Genomic DNA, 24,971 nt, shown 5'->3' with positions numbered 1-24,971 from the left:
TAAGCGTCCTAAGTATTCTTCTGTAAGTGTGCACGGAAGACTATACCCCCGATTCAACATATGTTGCCACTGAAATGTGTATGCAGATTAATTGGTTAATGAGCTCTTAACCATCAGTAATTGGGTACCAGTAACAAATATTGATGTTAATTGGCACTCATTAAAGTTTGCATGCGCATCTGTTTGCACACTATTCTATAAGACAGGGCACCTAACTGATATAGTGCATATCTCAAAAGGAAGTGTGGCCATGAAAGGGCCATGAGTCTGTCAGGGTCATTCTGAAAAGTTATGCACATAGACATAGAATACTGGGTAAGCGCACCTAACTTGGGTGCTAACATTTACACCAGGTTTCAGCAGGCGTAAGTTTGGTGCTGAAAGTTAGACATGGGAATCAGTGCTGCATGCTATTCTATAAAAACACGTGCACTTTATAGAATAATGTTTAGCACTGATTATTTTGGTGCCCATTTTGTCCAATATTTATAGAATTCCCCCCCCCCCCCTAGTGTGTGTGTATGTGCAGGCTGCATGTGTGGGTGGAGCATGAACATAAGAATATGTCAGACCAATGGCTCATCTAGCCCAGTATCCTTTTATCCAAGCAGTGGCCAAGCCAGGTCACAAGTACCTGGCAGAAACCCAAATCATGGCAACACTCCATACTACAAATCCCAGGGCAAGCAGTTGCTTCCCCATGTCTGTCTCAATAGCAGACTATGGACTTTTCCTCCAGGAATTTGTCCAAACTTTTTAAAACCCAGATACACTAACCTTTGTTACCACCTCCTCCGGCAAAGAGTTCCAGAACTTAACTATTCGTTGAGTGAAAAAATATTTCCTTCTATTTGTTTTTAAAAGTATTTCTGCGTAACTTCCTCGAGTGTCCTATAGTCTTTGTGCTTTTGGAATGAGTAAAAAAAATCCATTTACTTCTACTCGTTCTACACCACTCAGGATTTTGTAGACCTCAATCATATCTCCCCTTGTCCATCTCTTTTCCAAGCTGAAGAGCCCTAACCTCTTTAGCCTTTCCTCATACGAGAGGAGTTCCATCCCCTTTATCATATTAGTCGCTCTTCTTTGAACCTTTTCTAATTACATGGATGGGGCTTGGAGGGCTCCCAATTACTGCATGTAACATACATTAAGCTATGTGTATCCAGTTATTATAGGTGTCTGCATTTACACCATATCTGTGGATGATGTAATTGTGGTTGCCTAAGTGTAAGACACTCCAATACAACGTTAGTATTCTCTAATGTAATCTGCACAGAAATTCATATCTCCCTCTTAATATATCTCTGCTTCTTCTATAAACTCTGTATAATCCATTCCATTCGACCCCCTCCTTCAGCAGTTTGCCCTTCAATGCTTGCTCATTCACTTGTCCTTTGTCAAGCAGATTATTGTAACTCTGTTTCAGGACATCAGGCATAAAGATCTCTACCATTTTTTTATTTGTACCCCGCGCTTTCCCACTCATGGCAGGCTCAATGCGGCTTAGGTACTTATTTGTACCTGGGGCAATGGAGGGTTAAGTGACTTGCCCAGAGTCACAAGGAGCTGCCTGTGCCTGCAGTGGGAATCGAACCCAGTTCCCCAGGACCAAAGTCCACCACTCTAACCACTAGGCCACTCCTCCACTCCAACTCCTTCAAAATACATCTATCAAGCTTTTTTTTTTTTTTTTTTGAAAATGGCTATTTGCTAGATGGTTTTGTGCTCTGTGCGTTTACCTTTTTGGTCCATTAAAAAAAAAAAACATCGAAGTGAAAAATTCACAAAATCAAGCCATTGGGATGTAGAAGGTGACATGCATTCTTAGTAAACTGGCCACACAGACATCCCAGGAGAGCAATGGGGGTACCTAGGGGGCACTGCAGTGGACTTCAAATAAATGCTCCCAGGTACACATCTCACTATTGCTTCCTTATCTTGTCTGCTGAGCTCCCCCCCCCCCCAAAACCCACCCAAAACTCACTACCCCCAACTGTACACCACTACAAGCCCTTATGCGTGAAAGGGGCACCTAAATGTGAGTACAGTGGGTTTCTAGTGACTTTTGGAGGGCTCACAGTTTCCACCACAAGTGTAAAAGGTATGGGGAGGGATGGACCTGGGTCCACCTGTCTGCAGTACACTGCACACACTAGTAGACTACTCCAGAGACATTCTGCTCTAATGGACCTGAGTATTACATCTGAAGCTGGCATAGAGACTGGTAAGTAATGTTTTTAATAATATTTGGGGGGGTAGGAGGAAGTAAGTGACCACTGGGGAAGTAAAGGGAGGTCATCCCTAATTCCCTCAAGTGCTCATCTGGTCATTTAGGGCACTTTTTTGTGACGTATTCTTTAATAGAACAGGTCTAGACCAAAACATCCAATTTATAGCCGTGTTTATTTATTTATTTATTGTGAACATTTATATCCCACATAATCCCACTAAGGCAGGCTCTATGTGGCTTACAGCATTTGATGAAAAGAACTACATAATAACTCTAGTATAAAACAGAGAATAAGGCAGATGGGGGTGAGGGAGGGAAACAGCAGGAAAAGGAATGCGGGATTGCAGGAGGATCAAGCAGCAGAGTATGAAGGATCACAGAGGTAGGTCTTTAGGGACTTCTTGAACAGACTGTGATCGGCTGTCTCTCTTAACGTTGATGGTAGAGTATTCCAGTAACGGGGACACATAAAGCTGAAAGAGGAGGCAAAGAGTAGTTTGTATCTTAAGTTCCTGCAGTTAGAAAAGTGGAGATTGAGATAGGTACGGGACGACTTCTCGGAATTTCTGGGAGGGAGGTCAACCAGGCTGTACATATAAGTTGGAGCGTCCCCGTATACAATCTTGTGGGTAAGGGCACAGATTTTGAATTCGATACGTTCTTTAATCGGGAGCCAATGGAGCTTCTCACGAAGGGGTTTGCTGCCTCAAACCGAGATTTCATTTCATTTTGTTCCATTATGGCAGAAAAGCATCCAAGTGTTTGCTATCGCCCCATGATCAGAGCTCCCGAGCGTGTCAAACAATGCACTTGCGGGATCTGAATGCAACTAGCATGCAAATGCTTGCAAAACAGGGCTAAACATATTCATCCCCAATGATCAGCGACCAGCACACCAAAGATTGGTTCGCTGGCTGCGGGAAACCCTACGCCAGCTCCGAGCTGGCGTTAGGGTTTGCAGACCATTGGGGAGGAATGGTGAGCCATGTCTAGCATGCATTTGCAGGCCCCCATTCCCCCCAATGCAGCAGCCCTTGCAGGAACCCCAAGTCAAGCCGACCCAACCTGGCCGACACCCCCCCCTAACGACAGGGGGCTGGAGGTCCGGCGACCCCCAACTCCCACAACACAGGTTCAGGGGGAGTGGAGATCCGAGGGGTCTCAAGCCCCCCTAACCCCCCCCAGCATTCCTGAAATGTCCCTGGTGGCCAGTGGGCCATGGTCAATCCCCCCACCCCCCCCTTAAGTTGGAGGAGTGAAGTGGCCTCCCTTCTCTTCCATCAGCACCGCCTGCAAATGGTGGCGCTCAGCCCTGCACAGTGTTTCCTTGGATGCGCTGGGGGGGGGGGGAGTCGTTGGTCGCCCACTGGGCCACCAGGGACATCTGAAGGATGTTCGGGGGGCAGGAGACCCACCAGATCTGCAGCCTCCCTTGAACCTCTGTCAGGGGGGGGGGGAGTCAGGGGGGACCTCCAGCTTCCGTTTCGCCTGGCTTGGGGCAGGGGTAGTTGGGGCCTGGTGGTCCCATGGACCTCCAGCCCCTGTTTTGACAGGTCTGGGCTTTTGACAGCCCAGATCTGTCAAATAAGTGCGGGAGGATGCGCTCAGGCACAATTCTCCCGCACTTCTACCCCATGATCAGAGAGACTTGCATGCCTAAATTTGCATGCAATTATCTCTGATCATAGGTTCAGTAACGCCCCACGCTGTTCCAGTGCTATTTTTAGAGCACTGTTGGGAACAGTGTGGGGCTTTTCATCATCTGCCCATCAGTGAATAGTTAAGTTCTGGAATTCTTTGCTGGAGGATGTGTTATCAGCAGTTAGTGTATCTGGGTTCCTGGAGGAAAAGTGCATTGTCTGCTGTTGAAATAGACATGGAGAAGCCACTGCTTGCCCTGGAATTGGTAGCATGGAATCTTGCTGGTATTTGGGATTCTGGAATCTTGCTACTATTTGGGATTCCGGAATCTTGCTAATAGTTGGGTTTCTGCCAGGTACTTGTGATCTGGATTGGCCACTGCTTCAAGCAGGGATACTGGGCTAGACGGACCATTGGCTAGTCTTATGTCTTACTTACGGTACAGTGCACTTAGATGCGCCCTCTTACGACTGCCATTGGGATGACCTAAGTGACTGCACCTACTGTTAGGTGCACCAAAGTGGACGTATGCTTCGCTGCACACTGAAGCCATTATAGAATTGGCACTAGGGGCCTCCGTTCGTGGCACCTAACATCAGGCAAGCTGTGGTGATCCCTAAACCTATTCCATTTACTGGCAATATTCAGTCCACTAGCTGGAGAACTTAGCACACATTTATTTTATTTATTTATTTATTGCATTTGTATCTCACATTATCCCACCTCTTTGCAGGCTCAATGTGGCTTACAATACATCATGGATAGTGGAAATGAGAAGAATTGACATTTGGTGTTACAGAAGGATTTTGGGTTACATGGTAATAGAATACTAGATAGTGATATAACAAAAGGCATTAACATTTCTGGATATATGTGGGAGTTTCACCTGTTTTGATCTTTGTGGTATATCTTGTCAAAGAGATGGGTCTTTAGTAGTTTGCGGAAGTTGGTCAGTTCATAGGTCGCTTTTAGGTTGCGTGGCAATGCGTTCCAGAGTTGCATGCTCAAGTAGGTGAAGTTTGACGCGTGCATTAGTTTATATTTTAGGCCTTTACAGTTGGGGAAATGAAGATTAAGGAATGTGCGAGATGATCTTTTGGCATTCCTGGGTGGTAGGTCTATCAGGTCTGACATGTAGGCTGGGGCCTCGCCATGGATGATTTTTATGTACTAGGGTACATACTTTGAACGTGATGCGTTCTTTGAGTGGTAACCAGTGTAGCTTCTCTTGTAGGGGTTTTGCACTTTCGTATTTTGATTTTCCAAATATGAGTCTGGCTGCTGTGTTCTGGGCTGTTTGGAGTTTTTTGAGTATTTGCTCTTTGCAGCCAGCGTAGAGTGAGTTGCAGTAGTCTAGATGACTGAGTACTAATGATTGTACCAGATTGCGGAAAACGGTCCTTGGGAAAAAATGGTTTTACTCTTTTTAATTTCCACATTGAGTGGAACATCTTTTTGGTTGTGTTTTTCGCGTGATTCTCAAGTGTTAGGTGCCGATCAATGGTGACTCCAAGAATCTTCAGGGTTTCCGAAATAAAAGAAATAAAAGACTGACCTAAGTTATCTGCATAGCAGAGTGAGCACAGTAGTGCTACTATCTGCATGAGTTCCAGCCCTAACCACCTCATCCGGATATTCAGTGCCAGTCACTGTCCGGAAAGCAGCACAGAATCTCCACAGATATGTGGACTTCTGCAGCCACTGACCACAGTGGCTGAATATTGACCTGCAAATTTTTAAAGGCACTGATGAATGTAACCTTCTAATATTCTTGCTTGGACTGCAGCTGAGAAAGATGCAAGCTAACATTAATAATAGCGATGCATGCAATGAATTACAAAGATAACTGAAGGATTAAAGGATCCGTGCCACAGAAAGCAGCTTGCAGTTATTGTGCAAATTGGCATCTGTAAGCAGAATGCAGTGGCTGTTCAAAAATATGTAATGTTCATCCAGACAGGAGAAAACAAGCTTGGCTGTGGTCAAACTTAAAATGTACAAATGCCAATTCAAATCGTTTCTCCTCTGAGCAGAATACAAAATACCATTTTACACGGGATGAGCAGGCACACTGATTTACTTTGCCTACTAGAAATGTGTTTGATAACCCTCCAACATTCTCCGCTACGGACTGAAGTACAGACACAAAAAAAAAAGTCACGGCTGAGTTAAACTATAGTAAAGCTTAACAGGAAGAAGCTAAAGACGCCTGTATTCATTTTGTCCCTTGCATAGTGTGGGCACGCTGATTCTTAGCGCTATTCACACTCCGAGACAGTATTTCTGCCCAGCTCTTTATCTCTCCAGGCAACATCTCACTCACTATTAAAGTGTCGTCACTCCTGGCAAAAGCCAAAGAGGACGGAAGAGTCGGACTGCAGTACACAAGAAGCCCTGTGCAAGCCTGGCTCTAATTCGAGTTCACTGCAGCTTCCTAGCGCGCGGACACACATATGTAGTGCTGCCTACAGAGCTGCAGACAGCCACTTAGCAGACTGGATGTGAGCTGGATGTAAAGCTGCTGCCTCACCCAAGACTTCTGACTGGCAGTATGTAAATATACACCTGCAGTCTGGCTTCGCAGGTGGGTGGGGGGCTGTCAGGAAAACGACAAAACAGCGCCTTTGGAAATTGGAATCACTTTGTCCCTGGGGCTGTGCTGGAACTTTACTGCACCGTGACTTCAGGCTGAAATCCCCACTTTCATCTCCATCATGTTTGCCTCCATCTGGTATGCCAAGAAGCTGGGACGCCCGATTTGTTCATAATGCCAGGAAAGCCAAATTACAGAAGGTACGGTTTAGGAGAGAATGGGGATTGATTGCATCCCTGGTCTGCAAAACATGTTGTCCTGGGGCTCTAGCATTGCCTGTTTGTTCTTTTCTTTAACGCTGCTTTTTTTTCCCCCCCGTGGAAATCATATTCAGCTGGAGAGACAGCAGCTGCTGGTCTCGCTTGCTGTGTATGTTTTTTTTGTTTGATGGATTATATGTCAGGGGTAGACCTCTCTAGTCCACGGCCCTGACACTTTAGCTAATATACAACTGTGTGTAATGTATTGTTGGTTCAGATCGAATGCCAAAGCACTTGTTGCAGTGCTACGATGAGTCATCACATGACGATTTACGTTTGATACTTTCGTATGGTTTTAATATCAGCATCGTTCAGTCAGTTTAGGTGGAGGGATGTTTAGCAGTTAGATCCGATTCAAACGATACAATATGTGCTACTTTGAAATAATCAGAACTTTTCATTAGTGTGAATGGCACTAACCAGAATAATAGAATACCAGCTCTCTGTTCCATGGTCCCTTGTTGATTTTCTTTGTTCTTTCGTAGAGGAGTGTGGTAGCTGTGTTAGTCCACTCTTAAGGTTATCAAGAAATCAAACAAAATAAAACATGGAAAAGAAAATAAGATGATACCTTTTTTATTGGACATAACTTAATACATTTCTTGATTAGCTTTCGAAGGTCGCCCTTCTTCCTCAGATCGGAAATAAGCAAATGTGCTAGCTGACAGTGTATATAAGTGAAAACATTCAAGCATTACTATGACAGTAAAATAGATACCATTGGAGATTCTACATGGAATGTTGCTACTATTGGACATTCTACATGGAATGCTGCTATTCCACTAGCAACATTCCATGTAGAAGGCTGCGCAGGCTTCTGTTTCTGTGAGTCTGACGTCCTGCACGTACGTGCAGGACGTCAGACTCACAGAAGCAGAAGCCTGCGTGGCCACATTGGTGATCTACAAGGGCCGACTTCTACATGGAATGTTGCTAGTGGAATAGCAACATTCCATGTAGAATCTATAGAAATCAAACAAAATAAAACATGGAAAAGAAAATAAGATGATACCTTTTTTATTGGACATAACTTAATACATTTCTTGATTAGCTTTAGAAGGGCAACCTTCGAAAGCTAATCAAGAAATGTATTAAGTTATGTCCAATAAAAAAGGTATCATCTTATTTTCTGTTCCGTGTTTTATTTTGTTTGTTCTTTCGCAAATTATTCTTGAGGTCGGTCCCTTATTCTGATTCTCTCTGGCTTTCTTTTATCAGAGTCATCTTGGCTAATGCTGCTGATTTCTTTACAGGCAAAATCTTGACCCTGCTCTCAAAATGTATAATTAAGCGACACCAGCTGGAAAGATTTCAGTGTTCTCTTCAGCTGTTGACTCAAAGTTCTTAATTTACTAGTAAACCAATACTGACCAAAGTTAGACTCATGTATTACACATAGCTATAATGTCATTTAAACCAATATTGACTTAATATCTATGATTAGGAATAAGAGTATGTTGTTTTACAGCAGACCGATTATCCCCCTAATGCCTTAAAAATTGCCAAAAATTGTGCAAATTTGGGCACCTGCCCAATTTATGCACACAATTTAATTGAATAACGAGCAATTGTTGGCACTAATTAGATTTAATTGGCATTTATGTGTGTAAATTTAGGTTTGTGTGTAAATTTAGGTGAGGGATCTGCGCCTAAAATTTGTGTGATTGGAAAAAGGAGGGGTACAGAAATAGGAGGGGCATGGGTATAATGGAACATTGCTAAAATTAACACACATTGTTATAGAATAAAGAGATACACACCTAAGGTAGGTGTGTACATTTGCACCATGTTTCAGTTGGTGTAAATGGCCATGCCTAAAGTTAGGAGCAATTCCTGGGCGTAAGCATTATTTTATAAACTGCACCTAATTTAGGTGTGGCTTATAGAATAGTTCTTTTTCTGTGCAACATATATGGGGAAAAAGGAATGGGACTTTATATGCTGCCTTTCTGTGGTTTTGTAACTACATTCGAGGCAGTTTACATAGTATATACAGGTACTTATTTGTACCTGGGGCAGTGGAGGGTTTGGTGACTTGCCCAGAGTCACAAGGGGCTGCAGTGGGAATTGAACTCAGTTCCCCAGGAGCAAAGTCTACTGCACTGACCACTAGGCTACTCCTCTGCTAGCAACATTCCATGTAGAAGCCTGCCCTTGCAGATCAGCAACGCAGCCGCGCAGGCTTCTGTTTCTATGAGTCTGACGTCCTGCACATACGTGCAGGACGTCAGACTCACAGAAACAGAAGCCTGCACGGCCGTGTTGCTGATCTGCAAGGGCAGGCTTCTACATGGAATGTTGCTAGTGGAATAGCAACATTCCATGTAGAATCTCAAATAGTAGCAACAGAATCTCAATAGTAGCAACATTCCATCTAGAATCTCCAATAGTAGCAACATTCTATGTAGAATCTCAAATAGGGAAAGGGAAATGGGACTTGATATACTGCCTTTCTGAGGTTTTTGCAACTACATTCAAAGAGGTTTACATATATTCAGGTACTTATTTTGTACCAGGGGCAATGGAGGGTTAAGTTGAGCAGGGACTGTCTTTCTTCTATGTTTGTGCAGCGCTGCGTACGCCTTGTAGCGCTATAGAAATGCTAAATAGTAGTAGTAGTTGCCCAGAGTCACAAGGAGCTGCAGTGGGAATTGAACTCAGTTCCCCAGGAGCAAAGTCTGTTGTACTAACCACTAGGCTTCTCCTCTGCTAGCAACATTCCATGTAGAATCTCAGATATTGAAAGGGAAATGGGACTTGATATACTGCCTTTCTGTGGTTTTTGTAACTACATTCAGAGCAGTTTACATAGCATATACAGGTACTTATTTGTGCCTTGGGCAACGGAGGAGCTGTGGTGGGAGTTGAACCCAGTTCCCCAGGGTCAAAGCCCACTGCATTAACCACTAGGCTATTCCTCCTCCCTAGCCCCCAGCGTTCTACACTGAAATCCAAGCATATTCTATAACAATTAACAAGCCAATCAGCATTGATAACAGTGTTTAACAAGCAATTATGAGCACTAATTGGCAATAATTAGAATCTACTTGCATAACTCATTAAGCATATTCTGTAAGTCACCGTGCCTAAATTGTAACACGCACATTCAAAAAGGGGTGTGGCTATGGGTGGGGAAGTGGGCATGTTGTGGCGTTCTGAAAAACTACATACTTGATTATAAATATACCTTCTCTGTGTGTAATTTAGGTGCCGACATTTACATCAGGTTTTATTTGGCGTAAATAGCTGCGACTAAACTTGGTCACATGGAAAAGTGCTTGGTGTATTCTGTATACCGCTTGGAAATTTAAGCTGATTCTATAAAATTTAAGGGTACTTTAGAGAATATGCCTAGGCGTTTTTTTTCCACGCGGATTTTTCAGATGCTATACATAGAATCTCCCCCTATATGTTTGGTTATTTATTTAATTTAATTTTTTTTTGTACCCCGTGCTTTCCCACTCATGGCAGGCTCAATGCGGCTAGGGTAATGTGTTGGCTTCCATGAGGTTTTACTCTGTCTCCTTACAGTTGCTACAGATATTCTTCAAGGTATTTTGCCCCATTTTTCAAGCTGACCTACTTTCTCTTCAAAGCACTGGAAGGACTGATCCCCACCTACCTACTAACTCAGTTCTGCTTTGCAGCCTCAACCAGATCAAGGAGACAAAAAGCCACCAATTTCTTCACTTTTCCGTCATCTAAGAAGACTAGCACTCTTCGACAAATCTCTTGCCATTCAAGCCGCAAGACTTTGGAATGGAAAGACATTTCGAGAATGTATTCCCCTACACAGTCTTATCTCATGTTCCGAAAAAAAAAAAAAGATAAAAAGCCTTATTTAGGAAATATGTACTGAAATTAAATTTCTGCCCATCCCCAAAACAACAGTTGTAATTCTCATAGGAATGTTCTGATCTCTTTTCCCTACAAAAGTTTGTAAACTGCTTACAACTGAAAAGGTCTTAGCGGGATATAAGCCCAAATGTAATGTAATTTATTTTTTACCATCCAACTTCTTGGGTTCTGCTTTTCTTAAAGCCTTTTGTAGTCAAAAAGCAATTTTTAACAGAGAAATATTATTGAGGATTACTTATGTCAAGACAAGGTATAGTTTCTTATATGTGAATTGGAGTGATGCATCATGGTCATACTGTTGTCCAAATCTTGCACTATGTTAATCATGACAGATTACAACCTAAATTCATAGACCTATTTCCTAATGTTTGACATCCTAACCCAAAAAATGACAAGACAATCTCATCCTTTATATTCCTCAATAAGTTGTATAGCTCTTATTGCACATTTTATGTTGTTTCATTATATCAGGGAAACTTGCCACAATTAAATGTTTATTTAGGCATAAGCATGGATTTATTCTGGACAGTTGTCAAATGGATCTAGCCATATAGAAGTAGATTGATATGGCTAGATGGGGCTGTTTGAAATTGCCTTCCTCACTGTGAGAAACCATTCCGACCAAGGTCCATTGAGTCCAGCATCCTGATTCTGACATTGGCCAGTCAGGGGTCACAATTACCAGGAAGATCTAAAAAGAAAATTTAGTTCTTATAACTAATTTCTCAGACTAAGAGATGGCTTCCCCAACTCTTCCTAATACATTTTTTATGGGTATTTCCTCAAGGAACTTGTCCAAACCTCTTTTGAACCCTGCCATGTTAGGCACCTTGACTACGTCCATTGGCAACAGATTCCATAGCTTAATTGGAGGCTGCATTGAAAAATGCTCTTGGGACTTATTTTCAAAAGAGAAAAACAGCTCCAAAAGGGTATGTGGAGGGGCATTTTCGAAAGGGACGTCCAGGTTTTGATTTGGACGTCCTCACAAAACATCTAGATCCAGGGGCGGGGAAACCCGTATTTTTCAAACAAGATGGACGTCCATCTTTCATTTCGAAAATACCGTCAGGGCCGTCCAAATCCTTAAATTTGGTTGTCCCTAGATTTGGTCATCCCTAGACATGGACGTTTCTGATTTTCAGCGATTTTCGAAACCAAGGACGTCCATCTCAGAAATGACCAAATGCAAGCCATTTGGTCGTGGAAGGAGCCAGCATTTGTAGTGCACTGGTCACCCTGACATGCTAGGACACCAACCGGGCACCCTAGGGGGCACTGCAGTGGACTTCAGAAATTGCTCCCAGGAACATAGCTCCCTTATCTTGTGTGCTGAGGTGCCCCAAACCCCTCAAAAACCCACTACCCCCAACTGTACACCACCACCATAGCCCTTACGGGTGAAGGGGGGCACCTAGATGTGGGTACAGTGGGTTGGTGGTGGGTTTTGGAGGGCTCGCTGTTTCCTGCACAAACGTAACAGGTAGGGGGATGGGGCTGGGTAAGGATTTGGACGTCCCTGATGGTATTTTCGAAACGAAAGATGGACATCCATCTTGTTTTGAAAATACGGGTTTCCCCACCCCTGGATTTCACCATTTTGAAAGGATGTTCAAAACACAACTTGGACGCCCCTTTCGAAAATGTCCCTGTATGTAACTTTGCAAGTCTATGGGGCTGATATTCAAAGCGATTGCAGTGGACAAGAGTCTGTTCTGCCTGCTTAAAATCGCTTTCTTCCACTTAAGTGGGGATATCCAGCAGCACTGAACTAGACAGTGCTACTGAATTTCCCCGCAGACTGCCCAGCTAAAAAGTGGGTAGGTCAGGGTTGGCGCTGGGAGCTGTCCTAAAAAAGGCCGCTTATCTATGCAGGTGCCATCTCTGAATATCGGGCCGGCACCTACATAATTTTGTTTTCCTTTAAAAAAAAAGCCCAGAGCCCCCTTACCCAGCAGTGTTTCCTCTTTCTCTGACCCCTCCACCCAGCCCATGTCAAGATACCTCCCCGCAACACCCCCTGCCGTGCAGGTAGACTGCTGAGCCTATTTGTATCCTGGTGGTCCAGCGGTGTCATGGGGGCAGGAGCACAGTCCCCTCACTCCTGCCTATTGCGGCACTGATCTAAAATGGCTGCCACAACTTCTCACAGCAGTTCACGTTACTTCGGCCGCTGCGAGAGGTCATGGCATCCATTTTAGACAGGCATCGCAAGTAGCAGGAATGAGGGGGCTGTGCTTTTGCCCCCAAATTCCTTGCTGGACCACCAGGGATACAGGTAAGCCCGGGGGAGGGCCTACTTGCATGGCTGGGGGGGTGGGGGTCTTGATGCGGGGTGGGATGAAGGGGAAAAGAAAGAGAGGACATTGTGAGGGGGGTGCTTGAGGGAGCTCGGGGACCTCTTTTTAAACACAAAATAAAGTGTGAATACTGGCTGGACCCGCATAAGTGCCACCACCCCGATATTCAGTGCCGGTACCTGGACATGGCCTGGCATTGAATATCGGGGAATACTTTAGCATGTGACGATCAGCGTTTTAAAAAATGCAGACTGCCGCCAGCTGAATATCAGGCCCCATTTTACTGCACCTTAGTAAAAGGGCCCCTCAGTTTTCACGCGCAAGTCTACATTTGGACGTGTTGACCCATCAACTCCACTTTTAGGGGGTAATTCTCTAATGGGATGCTTACATTTCTTCATAGAATATTAGCACAAGTGGCAGAGAATGTGCATACATCTAGGTGCAACCACCTATACCAGCCCCATAGCCATAAAAGGGCTTTATATGCCTTTTTGACCCCTAGTGGTAGTATTGTGAGAATACAGCTGGGAGTTGCTGGTGCCATTTTGAACCCACTGGTAGCAGAGGCAGGAGCAATTGGGACCACTTCTGCCCTGGAACATACTAGAAGACCAAGGATTCTTTGGAAGTAGGTCCAAAGAGGTCTATGGGGGGGGGGGGGGAGATTGGGGTTTGGAGGGGGTGAGGATCTTTGAAGAGGCACTGGTGGGGTGGAATCTTTTTAGAAAGTTCTATAGAGGTGTGTGTGTGGGGGGGATCTCTGGTCGGAGACTAACCACATGGATTCTGGAGGTAGAGCACTGTTCTTCTTTTGAAGCTCCATCCCTTTAAGATGAAGCTCGTGAGCATCAGACCTTTCTGGAATCATTTTCCCAGGGATAATGCAGCTGGCTTTATCACTGCAAGTTGTGTTATTCAATTTATACTGTATAATAATGATCTGTTGAGCATCCATTAGCCTGCTTGAATTTCATTATGAGTAGCCCACAGTGCCTTGAACTAATGTGTGTTATGGTAATATAAATGCAGAATACTGCTATTAAACATGCATTAAGGAGAAAATATTATGCCTTATCCACTTGCTACACCTTAGTAACTAACTCCTTTGACCTAGCCAGCTGAGCAAGGAATCCCACATATTTATCGGAAAAGCCAACAAAGTAGTTGGCCCAGATTTAACATGTCCATGAAATTCTAGGAAGCAACGATAGCAGAACTGAGTAACATTTGCCCATATAGTCCACTTTTTTTCCTACCCCACGCTTTCCCACTCATAGCAGGTTCAATGTGGCTTACGTATTATATACAGGTACTTATTTGTACCTGGGGAAATGGAGGGTTAAGTGACTTGCCCAGAGTCACAAGGAGCTGCCTGTGCCTGCAGTGGGAATTGAACCCAGTTCTCCAGGACCAAAGTCCACCACTCTAACCACTAGGCCACTCTTTAACATTCTATGTAGAAGCCTGCCCTTGCAGCTGTGCAGGCTTCTGTTTCTGTGAGTCTGACGTCCTGCACGTACGTGCAGGACGTCAGACTCACAGAAACAGAAGCCTGCGCGGCTGCAAACATGGAATGTTGCTGGTGGAATAGCAGCATTAACATTCCATGTAGAATCTCAAATAGTAGCAACAGAATCTCCAATGGTAGCAACATTCCATGTTGTTGTTACATTTGTACCCCACGCTTTCCCACTCATGGCAGGCTCAATGCGGCTTACATATTATATACAGGTACTTATTTGTACCTGGGGCAATGGAGGGTTAAGTGACTTGCCCAGAGTCACAAGGAGCTGCCTGTGTCTGCAGCGGGAATCGAACCCAGTTCTCCAGGACCAAAGTCCACCACTCTAACCACTAGGCCACTCCTCCACTTTGATTTTTATTCCTTGTTTATCTTCACATAGAACAAATAGGGCTTGATTTGGGCAAGTTCTTTCTGAACCTGCAAGGTCATATTATAAGGGGAAAAATCACCTGAATAGTAAGTGTTGTAAAAGCAAACATTTGGAATATTTTCAATAAAAGAACATATTTATCATGGCTTTTTTGGAGAAGTTATAATAGGCATTCTGGTGAGGCCCCATTTAAAATACTGTGTGCAGTGAAAAATAACTTGAGAAAGATACATTTTCCTAAAATACCCTGTATATAGAGTTATATTATTAGTGACTTTTGCCTTTGATTTAGATAGGAACAATGTTTTGAAATTGAATTTCCGACATATGGCTGATAGTTTTTTTGGGTTCAAAGATAATATATTTCCTGACATATGAGGGGAATCGCAGACTAGGAGGTGTGAACTCTTGGCTTTTAAGCCAAGAATCATTGCCCTAGGTGGGACCTTCCTAGAGCGATTCCCTTGTAAGTATTTTATTTCCTGATTACTTATTTGTTGAACCCAAGAAATTACAAGAGTTTGTGGAGTTGAAAGAACAGATGAAGAACCCTCTGCAGCAACTTCCTTTAGTTACCACTGTGCCGGCTGCAATTACCGATTAACCTTCCTCCCTCAGAAAATATGAATTTGTAAGATTAACCACTTGGTGTTTTTCTTATTTTCTTTGAGATTGTTTTCCTGATCTTGGATCCCCCAATTGTGGACTAACAAAGATGATATTTTTCCTTAATGTTTGTTTTAATTGATATTTTCTCTTTTCTTTCCCATTTATGTATTGGACATAAATGTAATATAAAATGAATAAATAAAATACTGTGTGCGGTTCTGGAGACCGCACTTATGGAAAGATATAAATAGGATGGAGTCGGTCCAGAGGGCAGCTACAAAATTTGTCAGCGGTCTCAGTCATAAAACATATAGGGACAGGCTCATGAAGCTGGAAGAGAGGCGGGAGAGAGGGGATATGATAGAGACGTTTAAATATCTCAGTGGCGTTAATGTACAGGAGATGAGCCTTTTCAAATGATGGAAACCTCTGGAACGAGAGGGCATAAGATGAAGTGAAGAGGAAATAGGCTTAGGACGAATCTGAGGAAACACTCTTTCATGGTAAGGGTGGTGGATGCGTGGAATGGCCTCCCGGTGGAGGTCATGGAGACGAAGACTGTGTCAGAGTTTAAGAAGGCGTGGGACAGGCACGTGGGATCTCTTAGGAAAAAGAGTTAGTGGTTATTGAGGATGGGCAGACTAGATGGGTCATACAGCCCTTATCTGCCATCATGTTTCTATGTTTCTCAGGGCTTTTTTTTGAGGGGGTACTTGGAGGTACTGCGTACCGGCACCTTTTCCATTGTCTGCTAAAATTGACCCATGGTCCCCAAGCTCAGGCTCTACACACCAATTCTGCCTTGTCATAGATTCTGTGACTGGTTGCCGGGGGCCTGGCTATGGTGGGTGGATCCCTCAGTGATTACCCCACCCCTGAAGGGTGGCCTGGCATTTGAGTACTGACACACTTTTTTGCTAGTAAAAACGCACTGATTTTCTATTCTTTACTTGCCACAAAGACAGGCCCACAAACACTGATGCCCTCAAATATACGCCATGGAGGCAATTCTATAACAGCAGGAAACCAAAATGTAGGCACCTAGGGCCCGATAGTCAGCCGACGGTGGGCCGCGCATTTTCCATCTGCCATCGGTGTTGTTTAGAAACATAGAAACGTGACGGTAGATAAAGGCCATATGACCCATCCAGTCTGCCCATCCTCTGTAACCCCCAATTCTACCTGTTCCTTAGCTATCTCACATGCTTATCCCATGCCCTTCTAAATTCTGGAACAGTCCTCGACTCCACCACCTCCACTAGGAGGCCATTCCATGCCTCCACCACCCTGTGAAATAATACTTCCTTAGGTTACTCCTAAGTCTATTCCCTCTTAACTTTGTCATATGCCCAGGGCCGGTCTTAGCAAGTGTGGGGCCCTATGCAGACCAATCTGATAGGGCCCCATCCTAGCCCCGCCCCCACCCTAGCTCCAGGGCCGGCCACCCCTCCCTCTGAGCTCCAGGGCAGCCACCCCTCCCTCCGAGCTCCCGGGCCATCTCCAGGGCTCCCCAGCTCCCTCCCTCCCTCCCAGCTCCAAGGCCTCCAGGCCTCCCACCCAGCTCCAAGGCCGGTCTCTCTCTCCCTCCCAGCCACCAGCTCCAAGGCCCCCCTCCCAGCTCTAAGGCCTGCCGACTGGCCGGTCTCTCTCTCTCTCCCACCCACCAGCTCCAAGGCCCCCCTCCCTCCCCACTCCAAGGCCTGTCTCTCTCTCTCTCCCTCCCACCCACCAGCTCCAAGGCCCCCCACCCAGCTCCAGGGCCCCCCTCCTCCCTCCCACCCACCAGTTCCAAGGCCCCCCACCCAGCTCCAAGGCCCCCCTCCCTCTGAATTTTAAAAGTTACCTCGACGTCGGAGCGGTCGGCAGGTAGCAGCAGCTGTGAAAAGCGTGCAAGCTGCTGGGCGGCGCTTCAGGAGCCTCCCTTTCCCTCGTTCAGCTCTGGTCCCCGCCCAGCAGCTCGCACGCTTTTCACGGCTGCTGCTACCTGCTGGCCGCTCCAACGTCGATGACGAGGTAACTTAAAATTCAGAGGGCGGGGGGGACTGGAGCTTGGGCGGGTGGGGCGACTTCAGGCGTGCTAGGCCCTATGCGGTCGCCTCGGTCGCCTCGCCCTAAGACCGGCCCTGCATATGTCCCCTCATTCCAGAGCTCTCCTTCATTTGAAAATGGCTCTCTTCCTGTACATAAATGCCCTTGAGATATTTAAATGTTTCAATCATGTCTCCTCTCTCCCTCCTCTCTTCCAGCGTATACATGTTCAACGCCGAGCCATTTCTGGCGACTGGCATTGAATATCCCGGCTTTTTGACTGCTAAAAAGTTAACCGGCTATGCCGATCTCTAGCGTTAATCGGTTAACTTTTTAGCAGTCAAACATAAGCCTGCTATTGAAGTGGCCTATTTTGACCACTCAGCATAACCAGTTTGGCGCTAAATATCTGCACCTTACTAGTTGTGTTTTGTGATATAGTCGGTTAAACACTTATGCACATCTCTGCACTGAGAGAACACAGATAAATTCTTGCTTCATTAACCAAGGGCGTAGCCAGCCCTCCCTGCCTCCGCCCCCCTTCCGCTTCCACACCCCCCCCCCCTCCGCCACCACTGTGAAGGTACCTTGTCTAGCAGGGGTCCCCAACCCCCACCAGCTGAAACATTTGTCCTGTGCTGGTCTCGCATTACCTGTCCTGGCGTGACTGAAAACAGGACAGGCAATGCGAGACCAGTGTGGGACAAACATTTCAGGGGTTGGGGACCCCCACCAGCCAAACTGGGTGCCCCAGAGATAATTTGGGGAGACCCAGGCCCCGTGGCCTCCCGTAGCTATGCCACTGTAATTAACAAATACCACTGTGAGTAGGAATGGGCAGAGCTTTGCCAGTACGCCTTGCTACAATAGAAGTTTATCCTCACAATTAATTTACAAGAGAAGGTGTAAGGGGAAATATCTCAGCGGTATGCTTTGGGACAGCAGGCACGTATGAAATGGAGAGAAGAGAGCTGAGGGATGGTGTATGAGAAGGGAAGTAAAGAAGTGTGCGAGAAGAAAGGAAAGGAGTCGTGGTCCGAAGCACTGTCATGCATCCACCAATCACTTCCCGTCTCATCCTTCTCCTCCATCTTGTTCCACCCTGGCAATCAGAGTAGATTCCTAGTGCTTAAAAATTGGACCCGATTCCTGTATTTCCAGCAAATATTTTACCCCTGGCATTGAAGCACATTGGCAGGGTGATTGCTTCCAGTACCACTGCCCACGCTGATTTCACTCTGTGGATAAATAACGGACTTAGACTATTCTTTGGCAGAGTTGATTAGAATGAGAAATGAGGACGCAGACTTGCCAGGTTTAGTAATGACAACTGTGGTTGTTTATAACCGTGACTACTTTCAATATTTTCTGATGATTATGTATATAGTTATATATGTTCCATACTGAACAAATATTTATTTGAAGCATGACTACAAGGGAAAACAGCTATGTTTTAATGCATTGGACTAAGCTGCAGTAAAAGGGGCCCTGCAGTAGTGTCGTAAAAGGCTTTTTTTTTTTTTTAAAGGGAAATGGAACCACTTGCTGTGTGGACATTTCCCGGGGAGGTCCTTACCGCTGCCCATTTAGGAGGTGGTAAGGGCTCCCGTGCTACCCTGGCGGTAACCGGGCAAAATGCGGTACTGTCGATTACTGCCAGGTAAACCCCTGGCACTAGAAAATGAAGTTGGCACAAAGCAGAAGCCGTGACTACCACTGGGATTACCTGCAGGCTTCTGCGGTAGCCTGGTGGTAGGCCCGATTTGCTGTGCACCAACATGGCGGTAGCCTTATCACCCTTTAGTAAAAAGGCCCCGTAACATATCTTTGCTTGGCTTTTGAGAGTTGTCCTCTATTCATCAGTTCCAGGGGTGTAGCCAGACCTTGGCGGGAGGGGGGGGCCAGAGCCCGAGGTGGGGGGACACTGTTTAGCTGCCTCCCCCCCGCCGATCCCCTTCACCACTTTGGACCCCTCCCCAGCCGCAACCACAAACCCCCCGCCCCGCCGCCACACCACCCCCGCCGCCACATCAGGTACCTTGTTTGCTGGGGGGGGTCCCCAATCCCCGCCAGCCAAAGAATCTTCTTCAGCGCCGGTCGATTCCGGCGCCTTGTTGTGGGATCATCTGTTTCTGACGCCTTACGTTCTGCACGGGGCCGGTGCAGGGCTCCCCCCCCAAAAAAATGGCTGCGTGGCAAGTGCTTTACTTGAACTCAGAGGGAGGAAGGGAGGGAGGGAACGAACAAGTACTTCCGTTGGGTGGAATATTGGGGGTGCTCGAGCACCCACAGCACCCAGGGAGTCGGCGCCTATGGTCCGTGTCACTCCTTGAGTGTGTGAGTGAGACTAACAAGTTAATTACTTCTTTCATTAAAGGCCTGGTTGAAAAGCCAAACTTTCACCTGCTTCCTCAAGTAGAGATAGTCTTTGGTAGCATTATGCATATTTTAGAAAAGGCTCCATGTTTAGTGAACATTTCTGAAAATACACATTATAATTTTTTATTATTTGTTTGGATTTTGCTCACACCTTTTTCAGTAGTAGCTCAAGGTGAGTTACAGTCAGGTACACTGGGTATTTGGATATCATTTTCCCATCTAGGCAAACTGTGCAGTTATACTCCCCATCTCTCATTAGTCAGTTATGATGAACTGTGCTGAATTATAGTATGTGAAGATTTTTGTCATGTAGACAGGTGTTGAAATAACCTCTTCTCAAACCAAGGGGTCCTTTTACAAATACGCACTGAAAAATGGCTTGCGGTAGTAAAGGCGCGGGTTTTGGGCACCTTCCGATCCATTTTTAAGGGCGCCTGTTTTAAAAGTTTTGCCGAAAATGGACGTGCAGCAAAATGAAAATTGCCCGTGTCCATTTTGGGACTGAGACCTTTACCGCCAGCCATTGACCTAGCGTTAAAGACTCACACGGTAACTGGGCAGTAATGACCTACACGTGCCAAATGCCACTTGGCGCGTGTCCGTTACGCGCGCCCAAAAATAAAAATATTTTTTAGACGCGCGCCAAAAATGAAATTACTGCAAGAGCCAAGCGGTGGTCAAGCGGTAACTCCATTTTGGCGCGCGGTGGGCGTGCATAGATGCTTTTGTGGCTTAGTAAAAGGACCCCAAAACACACCTTCTTCTTATCCAAGCAGACGCACGCATGCACGCACGCACACACACATGCACACACGAACTGCGTGGATTCTTCGTGTGGCTGCAAATTTTGCAAGACAGCACAGCAACATAAATTTCACAGAGCTCTTGTACATGAGCCTATGTTAAAATTGCAATGTATGTGGAGTACTGGGAGGGAAGAAGAGAAAGAGATTGTAAGCTCCTTGAGCAGGGACTGTCCTTCCATGTTAAATTGTACAGCACTGCGTAACCCTAGTAGCGCTTTAGAAATGTTAAGTAGTAGTAGCAGGGCTTTAGAAAGGGAGAAAGAGAGAGCAGGCCGCTGTAATGAGGGGAAGGGGAGAGTGACAGTGTGCACTGCCCTTGATAATTCATGGGGATGTGAGTGGGTGCACCATGAGACAAACTTTTCCCTTGGTGCTGGCTCATTTCAGTGAAAAAAAATTAAGACTCCAGCCATATGTATATGAAACAGATCGATCCTTACTGAATCAAAGATGCTTTGCAACTAATGTTATATCAGCTTTGTTAAGGGTCACAAAACAACAGTTCAGAAATAAAATTTAATGTGCTTAATTAATGTGACTAATATTTGTACAGAGGTGTTTATGAAACACAACAAAGTATTACATTTTCTAAACGATATTTTCTGCAGGTGCACATCTCTGTCGATACCTTTCCACAGATGATTTTCAAATGGAAAGATTCTTGCACTTTTCCTTTCAGAACAAGTTCAAAGTCTTGCAGCTCTTGTATGCCATAACATAAATGCATTTATTTACAATATTTATAGCCCTCTGTATCCAACTAAGCTAGGTAGGTTATAATATAAAACATATGTAATAAAATTAACAGAACAGACAAAATATAAATATAAATCTGAGCAAACAATTGAACCTTAAGTTAAAATCTGAACTGAGTCTACATTATAATTCACAATCAATTATACAGAGTCGAGGACTATGTCTGAGCAAACAAAAAAGTTTTGAGTTGTTTCCTGAATTGCGTAATTGAATGATACAATGAACCTCAAAAGGAAATGAGTTCCATAGTTGGGCACTTTCAATATAGAAAATAGTAGAATGATAGATATCCAATGTTATTTGTTTAAACAAAGGGACATCAAGCAACATTTTATCCATAGAATGTAAAACTCTACTTGGCCAATAAATTCTAAGAGAAGTGACAAGAGCAACAGAAGCAATTATTGAATGCGTGGAGGGGCATAATTGAACGAAAACGTCTATCTCCATGGGCGTTTATCTCCGAGAACGGGTCCGTGAAGGGGTGGACCGAACCGTATTTTCGAAAAAAAATAGACGTCCATGTTTTATTCAACAATTTGTGAGCTGGGCGTTTTTGATTTTCAGCGATAATGGAAAATGAAAGCGCCCAGCTCAAAAACGAATAAATCCAAGGCATTTGTTCATGGGAGGGCCAGGAGTCGTAGTGCACTGGTCCCCCTCACATGCCAGGACACCAACTGGGCACCCTAGGGGGCACTTTTACAAAACACAAAAAAGTAAAAGAGTTCCCAGGTGCATAGCACCCTTCCCTTGGGTGTTGAGCCCCCCAAATCCTCCTTAAAACCCACTGCCCACAAGTCTACACCATTACTATAGCCCTAAGGGGTGAAGGGGGGCACCTACATGTGGGTACAGTGGGTTTGGGGGGGTTGGACGACTAAGCATTAAGCAGCACAATTGTAACAGGTAGTGGGGGATGGGCCTGGGTCCACCTGCCTGAAGTCCACTGCATCCCCTAACAACTGCTCCAGGGACCTGCATACTGCTGCAGGGAGGTGGGTATGACATTTGAGGGTGAAAATAAAAAGTTGTGAAACATCATTTTTTGGTGGGAGGGGTTAGTGACCACTGGGGGAGTCAGGGGAGGTCACCCCCCCCCCCCCCCCCGATTCCCTCTGGTGGTAATCTGGTCATTTAGGGCACTTTTTGGGGCCTTATTCGTGAAAAAACAGGGTCCAGGAAAAGTGCCCTAAATTCTAGCTACAAACGCATACTTTTTTTCCATTATCGGCGAAAGGCGCCCATCTCTCCTCGGCCGATAACCACGCCCCAGTTCCACCTTCGCCACGCCTCTGACACGCCCCCGTCAACTTTGTACGCTTCCGCAATGGAGTGCAGTTGAAAACGTCCAAAATCGGCTTTCCATTATACCGATTTATTCGTTTTTGAAATAAACGTCTATCTCCCGATTTGGGTCGAAATCTAGGCGTTTTTCTCTTTCAATTATAAGGTGGTTTGTACTAAACACAATACCTTGAATTTTACTAACCATTGTACAGGTAACCAATGGAGAGCCTTCAACACAGGAATAATATTTTCATTCTGAGATAGGCAAACAATCGGGTAAACAGCCGCATTCTGGGTAACTTGCAATGCATGAAGCATGTCATTAGGAGCACCTAAATACAATGGGCCTGATAGTCAGAATGCAGGAGGTAGCTGGGCTTCCTCCCACGGTCATCGCTGAGCCCAGATGTTCAATGCCAAGCTGTTTCCAGTGACCAGCATTGAATATTCGGTTTATTGGCTGGTTCCAAAGACTCATGAATAAGCTGAGAGGGCTGAACTTAGGACTCAAAGTGGTGAACTGGATAGGAAACTGGTTGACCAGCAGGTGTCAGAGGGCGGTGGTAAATGGAATCCGCTCAGAAGAAAGGAAGGTGAATAGTGGAGTGCCTCAGGGGTTGGTGTTGGTGCCGATTCTGTTTAATATATTTGTGAGAGACATTACTGAAGGATTGGAAGGAAAATCTTGCCTTTTTGCGTAAGACATGAAGACAGCCAATAGAGTGGGTACCCTCAAGAGAGTAGGAACCACAAGAAGGGATCTCCAAACATTAGAAGAATGGTCAAGAGTCTGGCAGTTAAAATGTAATACACGTTCATTTAAAGTACTCCAAAAATATATAATTTTTAATCATAGCATTTATTAATCAACATATGCCCTCAACATCCTAATTTCCTCGGAACTCACTTCAACTGTCACTCAATTGCTCTCACTCCAATGACCCACCATCAATTTCCACACCCTATGCACTTAAGTTGCAATAGCCATGATAATCAATACATTCAAAAAACAGACCGTTGTGGATACTAAATACAGGTGCAAACTAAATGTCTCTAAAGATGTAAGTCTTTTCACACATTTATCGGTACTGCTGCAATAGTGCCATTTCCAATCCTTCAAATGTCCCACAAGCTGTTTTCAAAGTCTGGCTTAATACAGCATTCACTGTTCGCCTCGCAGACTGTATGGGCGTTTGTCTGGGGAGAGGCAGTGCGCGGAAAGAAAAAGGCTACCGAAGGAACCATTCACATGAAGCCAGAAGTGCAGAGTGATGCACTTGGGGTGCAGAAACCAAAAGAGAGACACTGGACAGGAAGGGAGAGATTGGTAAGCTCTAACTCAGGAGAGGGACCTTGGGGTGATGGTGTCCAAGGATCTAAAGGTGAAAAAACAATGCAACAAAACGGTGGCCATGGCCAGAAGGATGCTAGGCTGCATAGAGAGGGGTATAACCAGCAGAAGAAAGGAGCTGTTGATGTCCATCTACAAGTCCTTGGTGAAGCCCCGCTTGGACTATCGTGTTCAATTTTACCTCCAGAAATTGGGCCTTTGCTCTTGCCCAGCCTTCTGTGGGTAAAAGTACAAGATGAAGTAGTTGGGAGAGAGATACTGGTGCCAGAAATGGTTTTCAAAGCTGACGAATCAGAGAAACTGAATGAAATCTCTATAAACCTGGAGGATATAATGGCGCTATTTGACAAATTTAAGAGTAGTAAATCTCCTGGACCAGATGGTATTCAGCCCCGAGTACTGATAGAATTGAAAAATGAACTTGTGGAGCTATTGTTAGTAAAAGCCTTCTTTAAAAAATGCACCCGCTTTTAGCCGTGGATGTAAGAAGCATTCTGGAGTTGGCGATCTGTTAGAGCAAGCAACAACATGCATCTTCTTCTTACACAAAACTCTGAGCTCCGTTGTAGGCTGAGAAGTTACCCTTAGAGAAAGCAGTGCAGATCTCTGCAGGTAGTTTTTCGTTAAGCAATAATGAAAGCAGAATAAACCCTTTCATAAACCCTAGGAGGTTTGCAGGACCGCAGCCAGAATCATTACTGTCAATCTGTGTTTTGGAGATCTTGTACCACATCTGTATTTGATAAGAACATTGCTACTGAGATGCAGAATGGCATATCTGGAAAAAATGATTGTATTTTTGGTAAAAAAAAACCAGAATAGGCTAGGTATGTCCCAGTTTCCCTTTCATGTTAGGAGAATATTGATAAATCAGATCCAAAGAGCTCTGTTTAAAAAAAAAAAAGTTTTATCCTTGCTACAGAATTGGAAAAACCTTTTCAAGAGAGTTACCAGAATGCTTACAGATTG

The sequence above is a fragment of the Microcaecilia unicolor genome, chromosome 4 (genome assembly GCF_901765095.1).
Source record: "Microcaecilia unicolor chromosome 4, aMicUni1.1, whole genome shotgun sequence".
Taxonomy (NCBI): domain Eukaryota; kingdom Metazoa; phylum Chordata; class Amphibia; order Gymnophiona; family Siphonopidae; genus Microcaecilia; species Microcaecilia unicolor.
The sequence above is the reverse complement of the archived record's forward strand: the minus strand, read 5'-3'. Positions refer to the sequence as shown.